This window comes from Microtus oregoni, unplaced genomic scaffold (genome assembly GCF_018167655.1).
Source record: "Microtus oregoni isolate MIOR12 unplaced genomic scaffold, Mior012 000025F_ref0000491, whole genome shotgun sequence".
Classification (NCBI taxonomy): domain Eukaryota; kingdom Metazoa; phylum Chordata; class Mammalia; order Rodentia; family Cricetidae; genus Microtus; species Microtus oregoni.
Window position 1 is genome coordinate 19191555 of NW_024543084.1, and position 19782 is coordinate 19211336.

Genomic DNA, 19782 nt, shown 5'->3' on the forward strand with positions numbered 1-19782 from the left:
TCCTGCCTCCAGGTTGCTGCCCTGCTGGGGCTCCTGCCCTGACTTTCTGCACTGATGGACTGTGATGTGGGACTGTAATCTGACATGACCTCCCCGCAGCCATGTTGCCTTTGCCATGGTGTTGTCATAGCAGCCAGAAACCTGTGTGACGTCCTGGTCCTCAAGTGTCTCATGGTCTGCGTCCTGCTTTGTTCTCCTGTGTCCACTTTCTTCATTGTTATTAAGTGGCTGTGACTTGAAGGGGCTCCTGGAGGATGTGTCTGTCAAGTGAACACTCTTTGTTATTTCATACTTATTTAGTAAAGAGAAACAGGCTAGAAATCAGTTGTTAACACGAAGCACAGGCTTCCTTTTATGAAGAAACAAAGGTCTTAATGTATGATTTTCAAGGTGAAATAACTTGTAGGGAGGAACTATCAGTGGGCTCTAAATGAGCAGAGTCCCAGTATTCTGTGTGTTGCTGTTAGAAGTTCAGCTCACCACATTGTTGGCCTCCAGTGCCTGCTGCCTGGTTAGCACAGGTGAGCTGGAGGGATCCGTTCCTGCCCCCTGGAGTCCATGTAGTCTGAGGACAACCAGAGACACAGGGCTGTCTCCCCTGAAGCAGAATCTTTCTAAATGGAGAACTGACAAAGATGCTAGTTTCCTTTAGCCGGGGTTGGCTGCCACAGGGGTTTGTCCTCAAGAAGATTTTGGTTTCAAATCCAGTCCTATGATCAATAGTGTTATTATTAACTTATTTATAGCATGTATCCACAAAGACATGTCTTCAGAAATAGGAGGAATGTGTGCATTCCCATTATCTGTGCCTACAACCCTGGCACAGCCACAGTTACCTAAGTGCCTCCCCCAGCAACTGTGTGCAAGGGGACCTGGGAATTCAAGCTATTTCCAGTTGGGGGCCTTAAAGCAAATTACCTCTTTTTATCCAGTTGCCTTTGTGTCCTGCATATGTATGAATGAACTGTATTAAAATACATTTAGTTTTAACTATGTTCCCCAAAAACAAGTTTGATAGAGACATTCTCATGGTACCCAAAGCAGAGTCACTCCAGGTGACCAGAGCTGGGCAGTCCAGCTAAGACCCCATATGCACTTCCAAGTCCCAAGGAAAATGCCCTGTGGAAGCCCTGGGGTTTATTAGCCCTGATGTAAACCACAAACAATTTCTTTCAAGTGTTCCTGTTCATTCCGTTCTTGTTACTTCCCTTCAAAAACTTGAGCAAATACAAGAGGAAGTCAGTTTTTCATTGTTCAGACTAAGACAAACTTATCTGCTATACTTTTGATCTAAAGTGTCCCCCTAACGGCTATTGCCAAAACCTTGTTCCAGGTGGTCCTGGTGAAAGTCAATGTGTCACAAAGCAAAACCAAAAGTCGTGAATGTGGGGAGGAACTGGGAATGTCTAGAGGGCAATACAAGAAAATGAACTGGGAGTAACCAGAATACAGCACGTAATTGTATGATAATGTCTAATAACAAAATTAAAATAGATTAAATAGAAATATTTCATAAGACTAAGAAAAATAAAACATCCTTTCCTCAGAGTGGTGTTTCCGGGAGTCGTGGAACTGGTTTATTTGTCTGTTGTTTGGTGAGACAAGGTTGTTCTCCACAGCAGCAGAAGCAGCTCCTAAGAACTGAGTTATTTTAGAGACTGGAGAATCGTGTTATGTTCCGGGACATTCTGGAATTTTTTATTCTCTTGCTCAGTTTCCCCATGGCTGTAACTGCAGGCAAATGAGTCCTTTTCTGACTGCTATGGAACCCTTAACGACCTGACAGAATGTGTCACCTGTCAGAGTGTCCCCCTGTGTCATACCCGAGTGCAGGACAGGCAGTACCCTAGCCCTAAAAGGTGAAACTTTGCTTTCTTCTCTTTCTTCTTCCTCTTCTTGTTTCTATCTCTGTATCTTTCTGCCTTGCTTCTCTTTCTTTCTCTCTCTTTCCACGAAGTCAGTCTGCACTCCCTTCCTCTCTCCCTTTTCTTCCTGTCCTCCCCCAATCCCTTACCTTCCTCAAATAAAACTCCCCATGTAAACTCTGTCTGCATGCTGTGTCTGTCTCTCACCTGCTGAGGTCTCTCATACACAGAACCATAACACTGCCCCTTCCCTGACCTCTTCCAGTAAACCTCCTAAGTCAGCCTAATTGCAGTGCCGTATTTCTCTTTGTGGTGCTTTTAAATTATAACAGTGATGGTCTCTTCCAATGAAATAAGAAGTGATTTATTTTACCAAAATTATGAGGAGACTTTTTTTTGCAATATGTGGTTTTTTTTGTTGTTTTTTTTAAAGAATGTCTTCTAGGACATTGCTAACTTTTAAAAACAAACACCATTCCTGGAAAATTGGCATCATACCTACTTAGCATAGCTGCAGTCAGTTTCTTTGTAAGAGCTGTATCGTGCATCCTATAAATCACCCACGTTGACCTCTGACCTCCACTGTTCTTCCATTCTCACCCATCTGCCATTAGGGAAAAACCAAATGCTCAGAAACACATTAACAACTGGCATGTACTGCATGGTGACCACAGCGGTTCAACCAAGTCCCAGTGTTGCCACACTGCAGACTGCACGCCTCCAGCACCTTGTTCCTTTCGTTCTTAATGATGCTGTCAGGTCCTGTTAAATGCCTTTCCCTTGGGGATATTCTGTGTGGGCTTTGATAAAAGGATACAAATGTGTGCAATGTTGGCCTCTCTGAAGAAAATAATTCGCTGGGAAAAAATGCCCGTTACCATGGAACCAGGGATTTCCTTGTGCTCTCCTAATTACATCAAGAACAGGAATGTTAGAGAATTACTGACACACCTGAATCCAAGGATGAAATGCCTACAATTTGTATCCAGATCCTGAAGGCCATGTAAGGCAAGAGTTCATTAATAAGTGTAGAGAAATCAGACATCAGGATCTTCCCTGTGGGAGCAGTACGAGGGGAACAGGCCCAGATAGTAAGAGCAGGAAATTGTAGTATGATGTCTGCTCCCCAGAAGGAATTTTCCAAGAAAAGGTATTTGGATAAGGGTCTCTGTTATGATCATGCTGGCCTTCCCTGTCAGTACGCTGTCCCTTTAAGAGGCAACCTCCATCCATGCCCAACCCCCCTTCCCAGTGAGGCAAGCTGGTCTATTCTCTTACTTTTCTCTCTGGCTGGCCACTGTTCTTCTGAAGAGGCAGTTCTCTGTCTCCCTTCCCCTCCTGTGTCTCCTCTCTCTCTTCCTTTCCACCCTTCTTCCTTCTATACTCTCTTTTAATAAAATTTCACTCTCTGTCTGCATGCCGTATTCTCTTTCCTGCCTGCATGGTCCCCCACCTGCAGTGGGAACTGCCAGGATCACAATCACCATAAATCTTTCATTGGTGTGAACTTGGTAGGCTCTCCCTTATAGCTTAGGAATTCTGGGGATCCTGTAACCTGTAACCCTTCTATATGGTCCCTTTTTCAAGTCAATATTTACTGAAATTCTACACCCTGACACTAACGGGAGGTCCTTCCCCCCACCCCTGGCCATGCATCCATGAGCGTGGATTATTCTCAACAGTGGTTCCCCATGTGAAAAGACCCAGGACTGGTCAATCACCAGCCTATAGTGTTTAAAACCCTTTGTTCCCCGGGGCACAGATCCCATGTGATGACATATGGATTTGGTTTGTGCTCACCCATTCAATGGCCATTCGACCTTGTAAGTGACAACCCATGGGCAACCTGACCCGTGGTCCACAGTGAACCTCTAGGACACTGAAGCTCAGACTTTGACTTTCTTTCCTCCGTCATGGAAACTGTGCCTTCCCGCTCAGATATCAAGTTACATAGAGGACTATTGTCAGCCTACATTTTCCCAGTGGTCAGTAGTTGGAAGTGCTGTCTCTGTGTGCCTTCCTGCCCATGGGCAGGTGGGCCAAGGCATGTGGTAATCCTGGCCTGGGACCTGTTACCAGTGAAATTACAGGGCATGACTGAGAATGAGTCAGAAACACACAGAGAAGCCCATTTCAAGAGTTTATTAAGAGAGAGAAAGACGTGAGCACAGAACTAAGGAAGTTCGTGCAGGGAGAGAGACGGGAGAAGGAAAAGAGGGAGAGCAATAGAGAAAGGGAGAGATAGGGGGTGAGGGAGGCAGTAGTTACCCCTTCAGAAGAGGGACGTCCCACAGGTCAGGGAACCCTGATTGCTCTTCGGGCTGATGAGGGAGGGGGACTTGATTGGGGGGGGGAAGAGGAGGGAAATGGGAGGCTGTGGCGGGGAGGAAGCAGAAATCTTTAATAAATAAATAAATAAGAAAAAAAGAGGGACGACAATAGCATGGAGCAGAGGTGTCTAGCTTTTAAAGGCTGCCTAGTACATGCGCACAGGGGCTTATGTCGTGGTAGCTAGGGCACGTGACCATGCGGCATGGATATCATGTAGGGCTTGAGGGCCGCGGGTGGCTATGTAAATTGCCTGAGTGCTTAATGGCGCACGCGTGGCCCTGGCACCCGGAAGTGCCAGCGTTTGGGGTGGCTAGATATTTTGCCAAAGCTCTGTGTGATGGAAACCTAACAACCACCCACTTTCCAATTCCCTGTCTGCTGCCATTCTCCACACAACCCCAGCTACGATGGTAAGATCCCCTCCTCCCAGTCAGCTATTGCTGACAATCACCTCTGCCACTTCTCATGAGCAAGGCCTTTGGGCTTTGCCTAGCACTGCACACACTGAGCGGTACCGTCCTTATTCGGGCCTGGAGCTCTAGCACGCTTCTCAGATCTGTGGATCCTTTCCGGGATATGGTTCCCCTCATGGCCTAAAGCCTCTCAGGTGACTCTCTATCTCTACCTTATGACTTTGGACACCGTGTCCTTTGTGTTTTGTGCCCTTGGTGCCCATTACCTTGTGGATAAATGGATAATGTTCTGAGCTGGTCCTTGATCCTTCTGTCTCACCCTTGGGAAACAGGCTGGCAAAACCATAGACATTTCTAACTTCATCTGGTGGACAAAAACAGAAAGAGCTTACAGCACATGGGCAGCCACCATCTTTGCTGAGGACAACTGCATGATTGCTGCCATTTTGTTTGAGGTTAAGACAGTGAGGAGCCACAGACTTGTGAGGGTCTGTGTCTAGCCAAATGGCGTGGGCAGCAGGCCCACAGCCAGACCAGCTACCTGAATGATCTGCAACTCTTCTGTTCTCTTTCATCTGTTAACAATTTGCGACTTTAATTCTCTAGTTTCTTTCTTTTTCTCTCTTCCTTTAAATGCCCTGTCACTTGTTACAAAGTATCAGTGAGAGATAAAAAAGTCAGCTTTCTTTCACTTTTCATTTAACTTTATGTGTAACTTAAATTCAGCCCCATGTATTTGTAGAACTGCATATATTTGTACATTCACTGACCTCTAAAAATGTTTTAAGCAATACTAATGAGCTCTGTTCACTGTATCTCCATCCAGACAAAAAAGTAATAAATCTCCAATATCTTAAATTGGTATATACTTTTAAATGATGACAAATACATGGTTAAATGTTTTACAACATGTGAGTCAACTCTGCTTGAAAATATATTCTTTATAATGATAAGAATGTAAGGTTATAAGACCTATTTCAGATTAACAAAAGATGTTCTTCACTATTGTTGTATGGCCTCTTGATTCTGCTGGAACAGCATCTTAACTTGCTTGTTGTTAGTCCCAATATAAGGGATGGTCTCTAGGACCTGAAGAGCATTAAAGATATATCAGCTGTCAGTATATAGATTTAATGCCTCATTTGCAAAGTGTTGAAACACTATAGCTACAGCTCGCAGCTCGACTATTGGAGCTAAGCTTGGTTCTATCCGCACTGCATGTCCTTTGCCATATCTACATATGCAACCCTCCCATTAGAAGAGCCATCAGTGAAAATTAGCAAAGCATCCTACTGTGGGAGCTCCTTCAGCCAATAGCTTTTAAGATTCTAGCCCATGTGGGCCTGGTTTCTTATACTATAAATTCACCTGTAAGTGTGTGCTTGTTCTCTTGCTTTCAGTTCTTGCTTTTTCTGCTAGATTTAGTTCCCGGTCCCTGTTCATGCAGAGAACTGTGATCTAGGACTGTAATCTGTGAGTCTATCCCTTAACAAATAATTCTTTATTATACATAATTCTGAACAAGTATGGGATTATTTTGTAACTTATGACATCATCTGACGCCTGAACGTGGGATCCAGTTCCCCCATTTTGGGATCAGTTTGCCAGGCACATGGCACATTGGGCACGGACTCTCTAGCCTGTGGCTTTAGCAGGCACTCAGACACAAAAGGCTACACTCCCTGGCTCACAACCCACATGTTGACTCTCGGCGGATTACAGGCTGGTCTTCCTGCTGCTGCCTGTGATCCCTGCAGTGCACACAGTCTGCAACTCACACTGATGAAAAACTTTGGTTTTTTTCTTTATCCTGGGTCGCAACTCTCTGAATCGTTTGATCACCTTAATAACTGCTATTCCCTGCTGCTAGCATCTCTTGTCCATGAAGCTGCAACTGTGACACCTGATGGCCCATAACAATTATTACACCTACTCCAATTCATTGTAATTGCCTTATGACAGGTAAGATCTGAAAAACAACAAATATTACAGATGGCATAACTACCTTGGAGTTCAATACTTATTTTGCTTCTACTATGGATGATACTCTACAAGGCTTATTTGATTTTCCTTCTATATCCCTTTATTTGATTCTAGAATTAGTTTTGTTTTTCATGTTATTTCATTAAAAATGGTTTGATAACAGGGCTAAGAATGAGACAATTTTAGAAATAATACAGTCTTTACAGACTAATAATGGATACCTAGTTGAGAAGATCAATATGATGGACAGGGATAGCATCAGTTTGACAGAATTATCTGAAAGAATTTGTTCTGTTGAGTTTAACAATTGTACTCTGTTGAAAAGTTATGATAGATTAACGTATAAGGTCTCTCTCCAGAAAGGTAATATGCACACCATCAAAATTAGTTCAAGGATGAGACATTATCATTAGTGGACAAGTATCATACCTTGGAATCCTCAGTGAGGGCGTTAGAACAGAACACTGGACAGGAGATTCAGACTTTACAAAAGGCAGTAGTAAAAAGAATTGAAAGTCTTATGAATTTACTGAAATTGATGAACAGGAACAGAGGGTACAAGGACAGGATTTAGCCTCATCAGTACGTAACAGACTTCAGGATGACTTATACAGAGTTTTAACTACATATCCAGTAATTTCCTTGGAAAAACCTTCTGGCACAAAGCACCCTAAGGTAGTCAAAGAATATACATGGGAACCAATACGTCTGAGTGATCTAAAAATATTTAAACAAGCAATAGTTTCTTATGGGCTACATTCACCATTTGTCAGGGAAATGGTAAAAACATGGGCTTCAAGCAATAAGACTACTCCAAACAATGGTTTCAATTAATTTCAGTGGTCCTAGAAGATGGATCTCAGCTGCTTTGGAAGTGTTATTGGAGAGAAGAGGCAAAGGTTTTAAAACAACAGGGGAAAGCAAAAGAATGTGAGACCACCCAGGTTCAAATTCTTGGCAAGGGTCATTACTCTGATCCTCAAGAACAGGCTCACTATGGTGAACACATCTTGTCCCTGTGTAGCACAGCAGCTCTGAATGCTTGTGGATGGATTCAGAAACCAGGAAAGAGGATTGAGTCATATATTAGGGTTAAACAGGGTCAGAGAGAACCCTTCACTGACTTCTTACAATGATTAACTAAGGCTGTACAAGTAGGAGTGACAGACCCTGAAGCAAGATGTATCCTTATTAAATCTTTGGCTTTTGAAAATGCCAACTTTGAAGGTAAGAAGATCCTTGGGTCTTTAAAGGTCAGATCAGCACCAATAGATGAATGGATCTTGCATACAATGAAAGTTGAAGCATTTGTCTATAATACTGAGTCTTGGGTAGGAGAAGCAATTTCCAGTGGTATGAGGAGATACCAAAATGCCAAATGTTTTAATTGTAGTAGAATGGGACATCTAAGAAGGGACTATAGACAAAGAAATCCTAGAGATAATCTCTAAGAATGGCTAGAATAGGCAGTCTAGGTCTCAGTCTTCTGGTATATGTAGGAGGTGTGTCAAAGGCTGACACTGGACTAATGAATATAGGCCAACAAAAGAGAGGCAAGACAATCAGATACCATTGGGAAACTCCTTGGGTGGCATCTCATAGGTGCTCATGTCAAATAATGTCCAGTCATTCCCAGTCACTGTGGAGACCATATCTCTCAAGGAAAATTAAACAATACAGCGCACACCGTAAAAAAAAAAAACCATACTTGTTTATGATGGAAGAGACATGTAAGACAAATCAAAAACTCCAGTAGGAAATAGCAAACATATATTTTGTCAGACTTCTATGATCAAAGACCAAATCTAAGAGTGTGTATTAATGACATTGCAATTGAGGAATTACTTACTAGACACAGGTGAGGATATGAGTATAATTACTCCAGAATCTTGGCATTCAGATTCGTCTCCTCAGGAGATATTCATTTCCTAGGAAATGGAACCCTATCTCAAAGCATGAGATGGGTTGAATGCATAGGGCTAGAAGGACAGAAAGGAAGGCTGAAGCCATATGTAGCTATTATTGTAGTGAATTTATGAGGTCCTCACCTATTGCAGCAATGGAATACCCAGGTTAACATTATTAGTGCAGTCCCAAAAACTGATGTTTTTGGAAGTATGTTATAGGATATTATAAACAAAGAATCACTAGTCATTCAGTTTGTACAAGAACCCAAAGCAACTAGCCACCATTCAGAGGTACTAATGGCTTTGCATTGAAAATGGTTAAATGAGAAACCTATATGGGTTAAACAAATGTCCTTTAACAGAAGTGAAACTTCAGACTTTCATGCAGCTGGTGTAGGAAGAACTAGATGTTCACCATATTGAAGAATTAAACAGACCTTGGAACTGTCCTATATTTGTTGTTAAAGTGAAATCTGGAATATGGAGAATGGTGACAGATCTAAGAGCTGTCAGCAATGTTATTTAGCCTATGGACCCTCTACAATCTGGAATTCTTCTGCCTTTTCTATTATAATAATGATGGCTTCCTATAGTTATTGATTTAAAAGATTGTTTCTTCATTATTCCTTTACAAGAAAAGGACAGAGAAGAATTTGGTTTTACAGTGCCTAATTATGTAGTTACAGACTGCTTCTTAATCCTGGCTTCCTAGAATGGAAATAATCACACAGAAAATATATTAATTAAAATTCTGCTTGGCCCATTAGCTCTAGTTTATTATTAGCTAACTTTTACATATTAATTTAACCTACTTCATTAATCTGTGTATTACCATGTGGCTGTGGCTTACTGGATAAAGTTCCCAGTGTCTGTCCCCTGTGGGCTACATTGCTTTTCTCTGACTCCAACCTTCTTTTTTCCAGCATTCAGTTTAGTTTTCCATACCTACCTAAGTTCTGCCTTGCTATAGGTCCAAAGCAGTTTCTTTATTCATTAATGGTAATCACAGCATACAGAGGGAAATCCCACATCATACTTATAATAGTTATCAGCCAATACTTTGTAAGTCAGCCATTGGAAATAGTATGCAAGCAATTTTCTAAGTCTATAATTTACCATTACATGGATGACATTTTGTTATCAGACTCAAATGCAGATACTTTAGAAAGAATGGTTGAAGAAGTAAAGAAAGTTTTGCCTAAGTGGGGATTACAAAATTTCTCCTGAAAAAATACAAAGAGGAAACTCTGTCAATTACCTAGGTTACAAAACAGGTTTATAAAAAATTAGAACACAAAAGACACAATTTAGGAAAGACTGATTTTGGACACTTAATTGACTTTATTCATTCAGGTTCAAGATATAATCAGGAATAGGCTTTGTCCCATATACATAGCACACATCTCATCCCCCTATGGGCTTGCAAGGTCCTCTAGTTCAAGGTAATGCAGAAATTGACTGATTATTTATTGGAAGTGTGCTGAAGATCTCAGAATTTTATAAGAAACATTATGTCGATAACAAAGATTTAAGGAAAGAGTTTTCTATTACATATCAACAAGGTAAGGAAATTATAAAGAAATGTACTACTTGCTCTTTCTTTTTTTTAAAAATTTATTTATTAAAGATTTCTGTCTCTTTAATTTCCCTCCCCCTCCTCCAATTAAGTCCCCTTCCCTGGTCAGCCAAAGAGCAATCAGGGTTCCCTGCCCTGTGGAAAGTCCAAGGACCACCCACCTCCATCCATGTCTAGTAAGGTGAGCATCCAAACTGCCTAGGCTCCCACAAAGCCAGTAAGTACAGTAGGATCAAAAACCCATTGCCATTGTTCTTGAGTTCTCAGTAGTCCTCATTGTCTGCTATGTTCAGCGAGTCCGGTTTTATCCCATGCTTTTTCTATAACCAAACACCATTACCTGCAGGAACTAACACAAAGAGTACTCAAAAGAATGAGATCTGACAGATGGATGTGTTCAATTTACAGAATTTGGAAAATTAAAATATGTACACCATACCAATGACACTCATTCAGGTTTTCAATGGGCAACTGCCTTGAGCTCAGAAAAGGCTGATTCAATAATCACACATTTATTAGATGTTATGGCCATCATGGGCATACCTGCACAAATAAACAGAGACAATGACCCAGCATGTATGTCTAAGAAAATGAAACCGTTTTTTGCTTAATATAATATTAAGCATATTACAGGTGTACCAAACATTCCTACAGATCAGGCACTTATAAAAAGACCAAATTGAACTATAAAGGATAAGCCAAACAAACATAAAGGGATGGAAAATACCCCCAGAAATAGATTATATAATGCTTTATTAACCTTGAATTTTCTTAATGCTAATGATAAAGGAACAACATCAGCAGAGAGACATTGGGTAGCAGAAAACACTTCAGAATTAAATCAGCTGGTGTATTTCAAGAATGTGTTGTCCTTACAATGGAAACCATTAGATGTGCTACATTGGAGAAGGGGTTTCTCTCTTGTTTTCACAGGAGAAGAAAAGCTATGGATACAATCAAAATTAATAAAGATTCAGTTTAAAAAAGAAAATTCTCTTGAGAAAAAGAAATGACAGCTCATCCACAGAGGTGACAATCATACACATGATAAGAAAACCTCATAAGGGTTGGGGCAGGATTGTGTTTGTCTTTGCAGAAAAATATTCATCTTAAAAGAGTTGAGAGACCCTGGACATCTAGATGCCTGAAGATGAAAAGATAGCTATCCATAAAGAATCACTAAGCAAAGAGAAATCAGACTTATGATTCTGTATAATCTGCATGGTAAAATTTGAATATTTAAACATGTATACATCTCTACTTAAAGACACGAGTTGACTTAGAAGTTGGACAATGGCTATCCCTCTCTAAATTCAAGAATGTTGTTAAAAGAAACATTCAGAATTTCTGTCTCATGTCAGGAGCCATGTGGTATGGGATAGAAAGAAGATAGATTTTAAGGAAATATTTTACTTATTCCATGTCCATTTTATATATAGTGGATCTTTCATTGAATATATGTCTATTTGAATAATATTTAAATTTTCAACAATGAACAGTAGATTTTCCTGCAGTAATCTTCGAAGCTTCCAGGAAGAAGATGGGACCCCCCATAACAATGACTCCACCTGGTTGATATGACATCATGATGCTGACTTATAGCACTACTATAAGACAGGTTTTTAGGTACCAGCTGCTAAAATGGTGCATCTTCTTACAACGTTCTGGCCAGAACTCCGAATAAGAACTTCAGAAAAACCCTATCAACTACTCAGAGACCATTTGCAATTATACAAAACAGCAATCTTGAAACTTAACCATCATTTTACTTTTACAGGATCCCATAGAAAGAACATCACCCCTAAGACAACTGGAAGCAATTCTAGAAGATGATGTCCTCTCTCCCAACAAACCTCAGAGTTTGGAACACCATTTCAGGGTTTATTATTACTCTTAAAGGTTTGGGGATTGGAGTGGAAATTATGTAGGCCCAGAGTCCTCAAAAAAATCAGGAGAGAGTTCTCAAAAAAATCAACTGAATGGGATAATAGGTAGATAAGTGTGAACTTACTCACACTAATAGTAATAGTAAGTAATAGAGTGAATACTTGTGAGCTATTATTTATGGACAATTTATATTGCTACAGATTCTTGTATATTGATACAAGTTCAAATTATATTTGTTATATTGAATATGCTCCTATTTCTGTTTCAAATAGTTGTACATTTAAGCCAAGTTATTTTGTCTAATTGCATTCATGCTTGTTTCTACCTCTGTTTATAAAATTTTGTATATTGGTGCAATTTTAGGAAGTATTTTTCATATTTCATTATACATTTCTACTTCTGATCAAGATACTTATACATTGTTTACATTTTGAGGTCATTGTCCTCCTTTACTGTACAGTTGTTTAAAGATTGTTTAATGTTCTGATATGAAGTCTTAATCTTTAAGTTATATAGTTATTAAGTATTATAGTCAATAGTCATTCATGTTTGTTATACTTTTAGTCAGACTAATTAGGTTCTTTAGATACATAGAGAATGTATTCTGCATAGATAGGTAATCTTCAACCACTTCAAAGATCTGTAGAACATGGCATTTAAATAACTTAGGCTTCTGTTGACGTGAGACACAATTGCTCTAGGAAACATCAATCTATTCGTGAGACAGTGTTGAGCAACAAAGACACTCCACTTGGAGTTTGTTTTCTTCTTGGCACAACTGATCTTTGGGCAAGGAACTGCCCATGCCTCAAACGCTGACAAAGTGCATGATGTCAGAGTGGACAAACAGGATATAAGATTAAAGACTGCCAAACCTTGCCAAGATAGGGTAAAATCGTTCTGAAAATTTTCCTCCCTCTGAAAATGGTCTGTCAGTTACTCTAGGCCTTAGCCAAAGTTGGTTGCTTCAACATTGCAAATGAGACTTTGGGTGATTGCTCAGGCAGCCAGTTGTCTCTGTCATCTACTGCACATCTTTGAAGTCGCTTAATAGCACTTCCTGTCTACTCAAGTAATATTATCTCCCTTCTCAGGCCTTTAATGGGATTGAAGATTAGATAGTTGAAGTTACCATCCTTTTATGATCTAGTGAAACCAAAATCCCTTTTTCAATAGAAGACCTAGATTCCTAGGAGAGAATGTTTATTAAAACATTAGGAAAAAAAAAACACATTAGGATATGTTTCTTGCTTATTGTAGTGAGCCGGACAGGATCGCCATTACAAGATGGCGCCGACATCCTGTCTTGTTGGTAATAAACAACTCCATATTTGGCTATGCCTTTGAGAGCTGTGTGTCGCTAAGTTTTGAGGTAAATATTTGCCTAATTTTAAAAAATAGACATAATGGGAGACTCCCAGTGCTGGGGAGATTCTCACTCAGGTCTAGGGATGGCGCGGGCCCCCACATGGCTCGCCGGAGACTGTCCTTGCTGAGGTCACGCACACAAGGCCTTGGTTGGCGGGGGAGGAGTTCGACCCCTAGTGACCGGGAGAAAGAATTTTTGAGAAAAGAGGCCACAGCCCACTGGTCCAGGAGGGTCATAAATACCAAAAATCCAATGATGGTCGCAGGGGGACTCCCTGCCTCTTGGGACCACTCCCAAGGTCGTAATTGGCTAGTTCCTAAAGCAGCAAGCTGATAATCACAAGGAGGAAACTCACTGTTTATCGGATTGTTATCAGGATTGCAGTCTGGTTTTGTCTCCAGCTAGTTCCTGGTGCAGGGTTGCTGAAGCTGCTACTCCTGGATTTTTGGTTCTTCTCTTCCTGCTGGGAGAGTCTGATTTGTTCAGGTTTTTCATTATGATGTGTGATCCAAAGATGGCTGTGTCGGTTTACACTTCCAGCAATAAGGTTTTTGCTTTAACCACATTTTCTTAAGCATAAATTGTTAGCAATAATTTTTAATCTTGGTCATTTTTATAAGAATAAGATAAAATCTCAAAAGTTTTGGTTTACATTTCTCTGAGGGCTAAAGGATGTTATGTTTAAACATTTTTTAAATGTCTCAGTCATTTTTAAGTTCGTCTGTTGAGAGTTTTCAGTTTAGGTCTGTAACAAATATTTTTATTGGATTAATTTTTAATATACCTTTAAAAAGCCAATTAATATGGCCTTGACTGTTTTTACTGATGGCTCCAGAACTGGCAGTGGTACCATAGTAATTCAAGGTAAGAATCCCATTTTGCTTGATTTTCGACCTGATTCCCCACAAGTCACGGAATGTATGACCATGCTAAAAGTTTTTAAAAGATTTTCAAAACCCTTCAATTTATTTTCAGATTCTAAATATGTGGTGAATGCTGTTGCCTCATTGGAGGTGGCTGCCTTTGTTAGAAATTCAAGTACAGTTTCCAATATTTTGTGTCAAATTCAAGCATGCATTTTACAAAGGGATAATCCCTTTTTCATTGGACATATTCGGGCTCATACTTTGCTTCCAGGACCCATGTCTGAGGCCAATGATTTGGCTGACTGCCTTACCCGGTCCATGGCTTTGGTCGACTCGGACCCTGTAAAATTAGCACGAGATTTTCATAAGCTTTGGCATGTGCCTGCCAATACCCTTAGAAAAAAAATTCATATTTCCAGACAGATAGCCAGAGAAATAGTTAAAGCCTGTTCTTCATGTGTGACCTTTTTACACCCCCCTAATGTTGGGGTCAATCCTAGAGGGCTGCAACCTAACACGTTATGGCAAATGGATGTTACCCATATGCCTAAATTTGACAAATTAAAATATTTATATGTATCAATGGATACCTTTTCTGGCATTATTCATGCCACGCCCCTAGCGGGAGAAAAGGTAACTCATGTAAAAACACATTGCCTTGAGGCCTGGGCTGCCTGGGGAAAACCCCTATGCCTTAAGACAGACAATGGCCCGGCATATACCTCCCATGGATTTTGTGCCTTTTGTGCACAGCTCCAAGTGACCCACATTACGGGTCTTCCATACAATCCACAAGGACAAGGTATTATGGAGAGAGCCAACAGAAATATTAAAGAAATTCTACAAAAACAAAAAGGGGGAATAGCTGAATCCGCTTCCCCCAGGGAAAGAATCTCCCTTGCTCTCTTCACACTTAATTTTTTAAACCTAAATGAGTTGGGTACTGCAGCAGCTGAAAAGCATGCAGCAGGCCCTATGGAACAAAAGGAATATGTGATGTGGAAAGATGTATTGGATAACAAATGGTATGGACCAGATCTTGTGGTAGCAAGATCCAGGGGAGCTGTATGTGTTTTTCCACAGGGCCAAGAGGCTCCGCTTTGGGTTCCAAGCCGGCTGACACGCATGATCAAGGAAGTTCCTAAGGATGAGGCTGAGTCTCTGGAGGAAGTTCCTGCTGACATCCCTGATGGCGTGGATCCAGGGGAAGGTGGAGCACAGAAGGGGAATCCTGTCAGCCTTCCCAAAGGCGATGCCTGTTTGGCATGATGCCACAGTTCTCCCCAGATTTTTACCACCAATAGAAACCTTGATTTACCATTTTTAATGTATAAGTCTGAAGTGGCCCTTTTAGGAGAAGCATGTAACATTACAGAGAAATGGTCCCTGTGCTTTCAGTTGCGTGGGCATGTTTTTTGGCAAACTGCCTGGGTGGCTATGTGTTGTGCCTGTGGTTGGTTTGCTGCCTTCGAGCCCAGACCAATAGGGATAAGGCTATATTGGGATAAGGTTATAATCTCTCAGACATTAGCTACCCTGGAGTGTGGCTCCTTCCCCCAGATATGGTTGTCAGCACTAAAAGACACTTAGGGCTTCCATCTTGCACAGCCTATGCACCCCATGGGATCTGTTGATCCATTGCACTTGGGTAGGTATGCGGATGTAGGTTCCTGCGGCACAGCCTATGCACCCCATGGGATCTGTTGATCCATTGCACTTGGGTAGGTATGCGGATGTAGGTTCCTGCGGCACAGCCTATGCACCCCATGGGATCTGTTGATCCATTGCACTTGGGTAGGTGTGCAGATGTAGGTTCCTGCGACACAGCCTTTGCACCCCCAGGGTTCCTCGAGTACCCATTGCACAGGGGAAGGTGTGTCCATGGAAAATATCTTCCATCCTCGATCGACCAACACATCATGAGGTGGGGGTCAGATTGGATGTCGTTAGTCCTGCGCTCATTGCTTACAAACAATAAGGGGGAACTGTAGTGAGCCGGACAGGATCGCCATTACAAGATGGCGCCGACATCCTGTCTTGTTGGTAATAAACAACTCCATATTTGGCTATGCCTTTGAGAACTGCGTGTCCCCCGCTTCCTGCATGCGCGGTGGATGAGGATCCTTGAGCCTATCCTGATGCGGTCTGGTGTCAGCTGTTGGTGGCAAACAATCACAGGGCGACCCGTGTGCCAATTCCCTATTTAAGCAGCTGCCTCAGTGCCCTTCGCCCCTTCGCTTCATGCTCTCCCTGCCCTTCCCTTCCTGCCCCTCGTTTCCTGCCTTGTTTCCTTTTGTTTCATGCTCCCCATCAATCAAGGGCACTCCAGTAAAGCGTGATCTGAGTGGAATCCTGATGTGGTGGTTGTTCTTTCTCGCCGGTCGAGAAGTCCGCCACAGCTTAATATTGTTTATGCTGGTTGTAGCTCTAACTTTATACTTGATATTTCTTCCTAGTGTACATAGTTTTGTATTGGGTTTGGAACTCTCCTTTTTAAACAAAAGGGTGAAGTGTTGTGGGAGATCCTTCAGCCAATAGCCTATAAGATACCAGCCCACTTGGGCATGGCCTCTTAAATAAAAATGCTTCTGTAAAGCATGTGTTCGTTCTCTTGCTTCCGGCTCTCACATCTGGATGCTAGACTCTGTTCCTGTTCCCCATTTGTGCAGAGGACTGTGATCTAGGACGGTGAACTGTGAGTCTCCCCTAAATAAATAACCCTTTATTATACATAATTCTGTGTTGTAGGAACTGCGGGCTACATTCCCGCCGCCTGGCTAGCTTTACCCAAAATAATTACACTGAAACTGTATTCTTTTAAACACTGCCTGGCCCATTAGTTCCAGCCTCTTATTGGCTAGCTCTTACATATTGATCTAACCCATTTCTAATAATCTGTGTAGCACACGAGGTGGCTTACCAGGAAAGATCTTAACCTGCATCTGTCTGGAGAGGGAGAATCATGACGACTCCTGACTAGGCTTCTTTCTCCCAGCATTCTGTTCTGTTTACTCCACCCACCTAAGGGTTGGCCTATCAAATGGGCCTAGGCAGTTTCTTTATTAATTAACCAATAAAATCAACAGATAGATAAAGACACTCCCACATCAATTCTGGACTAGTGTGGGATTGTTTTGTAACTTCCATCATCAGCATCCTTTAAAGGATCTTTGGGCACTGTTTTAGGGAAAATGAAGGAATGCAGTTGTGTAAACTACAGCAATACATCAGCAGGAAATAGAATATTATTATAGCCTTGATATTGAGGAAACACAATAGCCCAAGAATCACTATTTTGGAATAATCACTCAGTTTGTTGCTTAGTATAAGGAACATTGATCATAGTTGAATTCCGTGCCAAAATATCTTCTAGATTCCATCCTGCTCTTCTGTGCTAAGCCAGTTACTCCTTCGAAATCAGCATCAATGACTCCAGGGGCAACAATAATCCCTCACACAGTGGTCCTACTTCTCCCCAACAATAGCCCTATAGTGCCCTCTGGTAAGCATCCATAATCCCCAGTAGGGAGGGCTTGCATCCCCACTTTGGGAATCAGAACCATGTATATGAAGAAATGAGATTGAGTCCTGTGCTGCCTCGGGTGTCTCTGCAAAGATCCTAAATGAATTTCCTCATGGGAGAACAGGTTGCTGGATTGCCCCCAAAATTTTGTCTCAGGACCTGAGGCTGGCCCTGTATCAGGTTCCCAAAAGGCCATTCTCCAGGTCATCTCTTTCTGATCTGCACTTGCTAGTCCAACGTTTTCCTCTCCTGCGTTTCCGGCATAATCCTGGTTACCAGGACATCACTGATCTGATGCCCCATAGACCACACCCAAAACAGCTTCCAGGAGGTGCTGCAGCTCACATTCTCCTTGGGCCTTTATCTCACTGTTGGGATAGGACATCATTAATTTTCTTTCCCTGCAAGGCAGTGGCTATGGCCATTCTCTGTGTATATGACTGGCCAATATCAGCTCAAATTTGGATATAATCAGTAATGTTACCTTGCTTTCTAAAAGGTCTTAGAGCCACTTTACATATAGCATTAGCATTTTCAAAGGCTAGCTGTTTAACTATTAATTTCCCTGCTTCTGTGTATCCAATCAATCTATTAGATGCCTTCATTAGTCTGGAGACAAAGTCTTGAAATAATTCATCTGGTCCTTGTCTTACACTAGACAAATCCTCAGCCTGTTCTTAGAAGATGGGAGTCTATTCCAGGCCTTCCTGGCAGCTGTATTAATTTGGACTTATGCTGCCATTTCAAAGTCTAAGTGCTGTTCTGTCTGTATGAAATAGAAACTTGGTGAGCCCTGTTTCTCTCAGCTGTGGTCAGATGTTGTTCTGCAGATTCAGTTTCCCACAATAAATAGTCTCCTCCTGACTGGCAAGCCTTGACTATCTGCTTCCAATCTTCTGGTGGCAGAGCTTCTACAGCTATATTTTCTAACAGTTCTGAGTAAAAGGAGCCATGGGGAAGTACTGAGCACAAGCAGTTCTTAGTTCTTTAAGAAACTTAAATGATCTGGGAATAGGTGCCCTGAGCAGATTTCATTGAGCATCTCTTTGCTCTATTACAGAAAAAATTGAAATCCTTGCCTCTCTTCCCCTCTGCTACCAGCCTCTCTGTGATACAAGCTTCTGAAGGAGACTCATAACTAATGTCAGGCATCTGTCGTGCCTTTGGAGCTCTCTGTACCGTAGGTGGAATTAAACCAGCTACTATGGTAGGAAGAGAATTACTCTTCTAATAAGAGTCCTGGATACAGAGAGTCCAGTGATAGAGAGGTTACCAACTCTTTCAAGTCTTTTATCTCCTTCCAAATCTTATCATCATATTCCTGTCTCTTAGCATTGCTGGTCATTAACGAGGGAGATGAAGACCTCTCTTCTCTGAGTCATTAGGCTCTGACGAATAACAATTACTCAGTTTTCTAAATGCATCTAACTGCTCCTCCAGTGGTGCGGAGGGTACTGTCTCCCTTCTAAAAGGCTCAGAGAGAAGTATCTCCTGCTGTGTGGGATTTAAACCCAGACCTTCCTGTGTTAACATGCAGAAATGAAATGAATCTGCAAAGATGCTTTCTGGTCCATAATTGTAATAATGTTCTTGGATCTTTATCCCGACATCTTTCCATATGGCAGCATCTAAGGTCCTGTGGCTCAGAAAACTGAGGACATAGCTGCTATAAATTCAAGATTCCTGTATCTGGGGCGGAGGTGGATGGAACACGGGTGGCGGAGGCGGACAGAACCCGGACTGCGGAGGCAGACCGGATGGGACCAGCTGGGACCAGAGTGGCAGCAGAGGACGCAGGCCATAGGCGGCGGGAACCATCATGGCAGCAGACGCAGGCAGCAGGGACCGTGTGCAACACGGAGAGCAGATCGCCCCACTACAATTAAATCAAAGAGGTAGGCCTTTGGTTGGCGAGGTCCCTGGCAAAGGAGGAGCTGGGTCCTATTCCTGAAGACACTTCTGAGGGGTGAGAGGGATCTTGGCCCCCGGCAGGAACCAGGAAACAGAGCGAGAGCATTTTGTAAGAGGAGCCCCTGGCCAGCAGGGAAACCTGAACCAGTTT